The sequence below is a fragment of the Rhipicephalus microplus genome, chromosome 2 (genome assembly GCF_043290135.1).
Source record: "Rhipicephalus microplus isolate Deutch F79 chromosome 2, USDA_Rmic, whole genome shotgun sequence".
Taxonomy (NCBI): Eukaryota; Metazoa; Arthropoda; class Arachnida; order Ixodida; family Ixodidae; genus Rhipicephalus; species Rhipicephalus microplus.
The window spans coordinates 42161185-42169171 of record NC_134701.1 but is presented as its reverse complement, the minus strand read 5'-3'; the positions used below and the strand labels follow the sequence as shown (position 1 = coordinate 42169171).

The window sequence follows — 7987 nt, the reverse complement described above, 5'->3', positions numbered from 1 at the left end:
CACAGCTAGCATTGTAGAGGATTCGACGGCTGTCATTCTCTTCCAAAGCTCTTGCTTGAACTCCCGCAAAAACTTCATGTTGCCATTTGGCCCAATCATCGGTATCTGTAAGACTTTCGATCATGAAAGTCCTTCTGTGGCTCTTCTAAATGTGGACAGCAATTCTTCAGCTTGAGTACGCCCGAGAAAGCATGACGTCAGGTAGCGAGTTTTCACGCATTCCTCTGCTTCTGACCAGAAGCAAACTAACATGTCTATTTGCTTCTTTTGTGCAACATTGTTCAATGATTCATCAAACGTTATGATGAGGTAGCATGCTTGACTCACTTTTGACTCAAGGCTCTCTTTGAAAAAAGGTGCGAGACCGTAGACAATAGTATAACCCACCTTGTCTTTGCCAAGTAGCATTTTCTTGGCTGTAGCTGACGATGGAAACATCATCGGAAACAGAGAAGCTGACGCCGCAGCAGCACGTAATGATTAGTGCATCATGACAGCATTGAGGCACCAAATGACTTTCGTATTATTGACCTCTTTGTCACATTGAAACAAATCTTTCGCTGTACTTGGGAGCTGGAAGTCTGTAGGCATAGTTGTAGCAGCTGAAGGCTGCGCAGATCCTGACGTCACTGGCTCCGTCTTGGTCATACCGGCGACAAACCACCCACTTGCTGGCGGCATCAGAAATGATGCTGCGGGGGGTGTCCCAGTTCCACTGACAACCTGTCTATGCTTTTTACTATTGGTGTAGCTTGTAACAGCTCTCTTTCCCATGTTACTAAGTGAAAACTGTTCAAAGCACCACACACACTAAGCCACCTTCACGTTCTTTTCAATGGGTCTTATGCAAGCTGAGCTGCACACTCTGAATGTTCGGGATTCGTCCAGTCCTGGATGAAGCTACACTTGAATGCCATCATACTTCTAAATGCCATCATACTTCTGAAACAAGAATTGCCTGCACTACCCGCCATGTTTAAAAAACAGTCAGTTTAGATTGATGACACAAAAACAAGAGACTTCGTCACTTTGTAGCTCTGTCATTGTCACAAAACGACCGCTCTATTAGGCGCGAGCGCAACCATCGATCGACAGAGAGCAACTGCGGCGTGATCGGGTTTCACCTTAAAGCACACGCAACGAAAAAACAATCACAAAACAGAGCGCGACAACGCGTCAGACACTGAGTAGTGGCGCAACCTCCTTACCACCTAGAAACAACTGCAGGCATCGCCTAGAAATACGAAGAAGGACCGAGAGAGAGGGTGAATGATGCCGGGGCTTGCGACGCCACCATTAGCGGGATATTCCAGAAAAGACGGGAAGCATCCGACTCCAACTGCCTGCTCCGCGCCGCTGCACACTCTCATAGCCTCGTGCCCATACTCTAGACAGTTCTGGGGCCTTCGCTTGAGTACAGCACAGCGGTGATTACGGGGCTTTCAGTTTTTTTTGGTACTTTCTGCCGACGGTTGCGTCGAAAGCCGTGGCACTACTCCTTCTCTCTCGATCTTTCTCCGTCTTTCTAAGCGTTGCCGGTGGCTGTTTCCAGGTGGTAAGGAGGTCGACGTTCTGCCACTCAGTGTCTGAGGTGTTGTCACGCTGCATTTGATGGTTGTTTTAAATGCGCATGCATTACTCAGATTAAGAAGTTTGCGGGTATAAATTGGCAGCAGCAAGCACAGGACCGGGTTAACTGGCGGAACATGGGAGAGGCCTTTGTCCTGCAGTGGACGTAGTCAGGCTGCTGATGATGATGATGATGCATTACTTAGTCGGGCTATGTCAAACATCCGTCATTGTCCGGGCCGGTGTTCGCGCGCCGGCAGGTGTTATGTCTTCACTCTCACTCTCTCTCATATAGCACCAGCTACAAGTGAGCGTGCTTGCCCTCGCCCCTAGCAACCGGAGCCTGTGCTGGGAGACAGTGTAGGATGGGGTAGGTGCAGTGCTTTGCCGTTTCTTCTATCACCGTTCGCTCCCTCTCTTCTCTGCGCCCCACTCTGTCGTCCATTCGTGCCTCACTCTCGACTGTTCACTGACTGGGCAACTTTCAATAGCATCCAGAAATGTGTGCTCAAGACGCCCAACTCTGCCATCCACTTGCTCCTCAGTCTCGACCGTTCGCTGACTGGGCGCCTCTTAAGGCGATGGCAGAAGTCGGTGAAGGTGAATATTTCATCACAATAGTATCCTCTCTCAGCTCAAGCAATGCATTCGCATTTTCTCACGATTCCTTTCTGTGAGGTGGGGGCATTTTTTTTCGTTGTGCACACTTTGAAGAAGAACCCGCTGGTGACACTGCTGCCTTCCAACTTTCAAAGGCGGCACGCAAGCCTTATTGAGCGTTCGTCTTGTGACATACGGTAAAAACCCAAAGCGGACTTAAGCGCTGCTCTGGTGCGCTTCGTTTACCATGGCTTTCATTTCATCAATGAAGTTTCAGCTGATTTTCTCCGAAAGAAGCCCATATTCCCCGAGTTCTCGCTGAGATTTTCCAGACAAACCGAAATGCCTGAGATATCCCGGTTTTCCCAGTTGGTAGACACTCTTATTTATCCTTGCTATGGCATGGGCGTTGTAGTAAGAGAATGATACCTAGTGTATTAAGATACCGAAAGATAAACCGAAACTGAAAGTGCGAAGTGAAAGTCGTGATGCAAACGAGGATGATGAAGTGTGCGTGTGAAAGGCGAGCGTGAGACGCCTTAGCCTTGGAACGTTGACTGGCAGAGCGTGGGTTGCCACGTTGAGACTATCGCATCAGCCAGGATGAGTCTGGCATTTCCTATAGTGAACAAGTGGCTTCCAGACCGGGCCTTGCGGCACGTTTTTGTGGTGAAGTTGTGAGCGGGCCAGGACAAGCTGCTGATCATGGGCCGAATGATGTCCGAGACCAACCAGCTACAGAGTCGGTCTACGGTGCTGAGTCCGCTCAGGTCGGGCACAAATGCATGCTGAAGGCGTGGCCTTGGCGCTACTAGGCTTCCAATCCGGCACAGCCGTCTGTGGCGTGGTCTCGGTGCTGCAGGCCTCATCATGCTCCGGAGCCTTCCTCAGCCGCACGAGTCAGCGGGCCTCTCTCTCTCCTGCTTCAAGCGTGCGTCAACTACGCAGTCATCGACGCCGTGAGTGTCGTCGACAAACGATAGTCCCTGAATAAGTCAGAGCGTGTAGAGATACGCGTAGGCTATGGGACTGCAAGAACTGGGGGTCAGAAGGAGCGTAACTGTTTTGCACTGTTCAGTCATGTATTGAAAGTGTGTGTAGCTTTGTTCGAATCGTGTTGTGCGTAAAGGTTTTCTTTTCCGTGAACTTGTCGGTGTCTGAGGGCCCAGGAATCACTACAATTGGCTCGCCAATTGTAATGGTCTTAGGGCCCACGAACTGAATTTTTTCTATGTCACTGAATCTATTCCATTTCATGGTTACCTTGAAAAATGTTTCAAGGCCCCTTTAGTAAATTCGTGAAAGTGCTGTGCTCTCATTCGGTGCTCATGGAGCTTCAATCTCATACCCTGCCTTCTACCATGACCCAAGACGCTTCTCAGCTGATGTCTCCTTCTTTGCCGCCCGCTTGTCCCACTGTCCCATGCATCCGCGACCCACCCAACTTCATTGCTGCCGATGGCGCTGACGTGGAGGGCTAGCTTGCACTTTACGAGCACGGGAGCATCCCCAACAATTGTAACAATGACGGCAAGTTGAACAACTTGGTATTCTACCTTGCACTAGTAGCCAGTTTGTGGTTCAACAACCACACGTTTGATTTAGCCATTTGGTACAATTTCAAGATCGCCATCATTAACATTTCTGGCCGCCCAGTCATTCGTAAGCTGCAAGCTGAACAGCGCTTACGCGAGCGCACTCAGCAGGCCGGTAAGTCATTCACCAGTTATATCGGAGATGTCCTCGAATTGTGTAAGAAAGCTAACAAATCTATGTCAAAATTTTACAAGATCCGGCATGTCATTAAAGGTATTGACAAGAATGCCTTCACCGTGCTGTTTGCCAAAAACCTTGGCACACTCGGCGAGGTCATAACGCTGTGTCAGAGGTACAAGGAGCTCCGCTGGCAGCATTCGATGACCCGTCATTCTCCTTCACAAGATGCAGAGCTTTCTGTCTTGGTGGCCAGCTCTGACGCCTGTGGCGTTGCTGGTAGAGCTGAAGGCAGTCGTTCATCAGGAAATCGCACGCCAGTTTTCTTTCCTGTCTTTTGACTACCCACCGGCTGTTCAACATAAAGAGCAACCCTTCTTCCTCCCGCCCACCGAGCGATTGAGTAGGAAATCACAAAAGTCATGCCTGCGTACCACCAACAACTTCCGGCTTCTGCACCCCAAAGTTACGCTTAAGTTGTTGCCAGGCTGCCTAAAATACTTCCGGTGGCCACCCCTCTGAATTAGGCCGAAGCTGTGGCTCAAGCTCTGTCCACCGCAACGGTTGTGCTGGTTATATATGCTGACGACATCCCTAGGCCTCGACTTTAGTCCACCATGCAGTCATTCCAGATGCCGTTCTATCTGTCAGGTCTTGCGACATGGATGGGACTCACCCCTGCGAACCAATGGCACACACTAGACAATTGGCCCATCTGCTTTGCATGCAGTTATGCCGGTCACGTGAAACGTTATTGCCTTCGCGTGCAGCCAGCTCTTGTCCCGTTACCTATCGCTAGCCAGCTGAGTTGTCCCTTTATAATAACTCACTCCTGTCTATCCCATCGACGTCTCTCCGAGCTCTGTCTCCTCGTAGGTCCAAGTCTGAAGGAGACATGCAGGTCGAAAAACGCAAGTTTTCTTCAAAATTACTGATTTTTTATTTTTACCTGTTTTCAAAGTTTCAAAGTTTCAAAGTTTCAAAGTTTATTTGCAGGAAAATACAAAAACTTCCCTGCGGGAGGCAAAGACTAAAGGCTAAATAGCCTGACGAGGTCTTGACCTCCTGATACAGTCTGCATCAGTGCCATATTACACATATTCACACATCAGTAACATACATATACAAATAAGTGACATTATACATATCTTATTTAGTTACATAGCTTATTTCTACATGATATACATTCAGAATATGTTTTACATAAACAGGAAACAATTTTGGTATCAAACGATTCTGTTTAAGTATCATTGTTCACAGTAAGAAAAAAAATCAACTCAGTATACAAGTATTCCTAAATATAAAAGCCTATGGATCTACTATGTCTTTAGTCAAAAGAAGAAAGGATTTATGATGACATTTAAATTGTTTAGTTTTCAGAGTAAAGTCTATATTCGATTCGTGAAGGTTTAGCAATTGTATGATCTTATAATCAATAGCCTGCTTGCCATAGTTCGTGCGTGTTTTCTTAGTTTTGCGGGTAGAATTTCTGAAGCCATATGTTGTTGATACAGTGCGTGGAAAGGAATCCTGTAGTTTATGTTTGTGGATGTGTTGCATCAGTTTAAGATTATATACTTTCCTAGCAGATAGAATTCCATGTTTAAGAAAAAGCGGCTGAGTGTTTAAGTCCTTGGGGTGACCTTTATATTTTTCTATTACACGGAGCGCGCGCTTTTGCAAGATTAATATTCGATCGTAATTGGTCTTAGTTGTTGTTCCCCATACAAGCATTCCGTATAGAAGCTTGGAGTAAAACATGCTATAATATAATGATTTACATAACCATGAAGGGAGGAGGAAAGCAATTTTACTCAAGCACCCTACAGAACGAGCTAGATCTACCAAGAGACTATTTACGTGCGGTGTCTATGTTAAGTGCTCATGAAACCAGACTCCAAGGAATTTTTGTGTGCTGACTTGTTCGAGTCGCTGATTGTCAAACAAGATTACTATATTATCACTGATGTGCTTGTTAATGGGCCTGAACATAATAAATTTTGTTTTTTGTGTGTTTAATTTTAGTTTGTTTTTTGTTAGCCAGCCTGAAAGTTTCGAGAGATATACATTTGTCGAAGCTTCTACTTCCTGAATGGTGGAGCCTGTGAAGAATATACTTGTGTCGTCAGCGAACATTTTAATTTCGGGTGTATACTGAACCTCTGTAATATCATTTATATATAAAAGGAAAAGCACGGGGCCTAAAATGGACCCCTGCGGAACTCCTTTCTTTACGCTTAAATAGTCTGACTTTTTACTGTCTATGCTAACAAATTGTTGTCTGGATGATAAATAGCTTTTAAATAAATCAGAGACTATTCCACGAATTCCATAGCGGCTTAATTTCAACAGTAAGATATTATGGTCAACAGAATCGAACGCTTTACGCAAGTCAAGGAAGACACCTAACGTGAACATTTTATTTTCAATATTTTCTATTATGCGGCTTTTTACATCAATTAGTGCCTCTTCCGTGGTTTTATTTTTGCGAAAACCATATTGATGCGGTGATAAGATATTGTACTTCTCAAGATATTTCATAAGGCGCGTATTTATACATTTTTCATAAATTTTTGAGAATACAGGTAATACGGATATCGGACGATAGTTTGTTAATTCAGTAGTGTTGCCACCTTTATGAATGGGTGTAACTTTGGCCACCTTAAGTTTTGTTGGAAAGATTCCAATAAGAAAGGAATAATTTACCAGATATGCTAATACGGGGCTAAGTATAGATGCGACAGCTTTAACTGGAGCCACCCTTACGTCATCATAACCACTCGCAACGTTTGTCTTTAGTTCTTTTATATATCGGTAGACTTCCTCGGGTAATACTTCGTGTAGTACGAGAGAGTTCATGCAACTACTTGTTTCATCTTCATATTGTGTTGAGTCTTCATCATAAACAGCCACATTTACAAAGTATTGGTTAATTGCGTTTGCCAGTTCCTTACCCTCCAGAATGATATTGTTGACTTTTACTTGTTTAGGTGTATTTGACGTTGCTGTTCTCCCAGTTAAGGAAATAACTTGTTTCCATATTTTTGCCGGTTCTGATTTTATACGTGAGAAGGTGGCTTCATAATAGGCAAGTTTAGCCTTCCTAGTGTCACTATTTAGTTTGTTGCGGAATTGCTTGAATTCACGCAATATTGCAATATCTCTAGTAGCAAGAAACCTGTGAAAAAGCGCGTTTTTCTGCTTGATTCGTTTCAGGAGGTCACTGTTTATCCATGGTTTTCTGTTCTTACCCTTTCGTGTTCTGATCTGTTGTATCGGGAAAGCAATATCGTAGCACTCAAGGAAAATAGCTAGGAAAGTATTATATGCGCTATCTGGGTTGCATTGCACATACACAGGTGACCAGTCAGCACGTTCAATTAATTCGGTAAACTTAAGCAGTGATTTGTCATCAATATATCTATACCGCGCGATATTTGGACATTTAATTTTGTGCTGCAGGTTTTGTGTAGAAATGTAGATAGGTAGGTGGTCACTTAGGTCTGAGCACAGTATGCCCGAGGTGTAATCACAACTATTTAGGCTTGTTATACAGACGTCAAGTGACGTGGAACTATTGTGAGTAATACGGGTTGGATATATAATGGCATTCCGACATCCATATGATGCTATAAGGTTTTTCAAGTCAAGCGCGTACAGCTCTTCACTCATCATATTAATATTTACATCACCCATGATAAAATATGGTTTTTTTATCTCATTAAAACAATGCATGAGGTTTTCCATATGACTGAGAAAATGCCTCTTATATCCAGTTGGGGGTCTATACACCACGGCAAGTACAAAAGAATTTGTTTCTATTGCTAGGCACTCTATCTCACCATTACTCACAGAAAGATCATCAAGCATTTGAAAACAATATCGCTGCCGCAAGTATATAGCCAACCCTCCACCTCTTCCTGCGCGATCCAAGCGTGCTATATTATAGTTAGTGAACTGAGGAGACATGTCAGTATTACACAGCCATGTCTCTGTAAACAATATTGCATCGATGTCCACGTGAAGAGAACTCATAAAGACATCAAATGCTTCATGCTTGTTCCTAATACTTCTTATATTTTGATGTAGTATGGTAAAGGAGGCA

The 7987-nt window shown here is 44.6% G+C and overlaps 1 protein-coding gene and 1 long non-coding RNA gene across 3 annotated transcripts in view; one reads left to right on the top strand and one right to left on the bottom strand.

Annotated features, from left to right (window-relative positions):
- Positions 1 to 7987, top strand: part of LOC119169114 (protein O-mannosyl-transferase Tmtc3) — a 488628-nt gene that overhangs the window by 331624 nt on the left and 149017 nt on the right. The window lies entirely within an intron of this gene.
- LOC142796226 (uncharacterized) overlaps positions 1 to 7987 on the bottom strand; it is a 45653-nt gene that overhangs the window by 12626 nt on the left and 25040 nt on the right. The window lies entirely within an intron of this gene.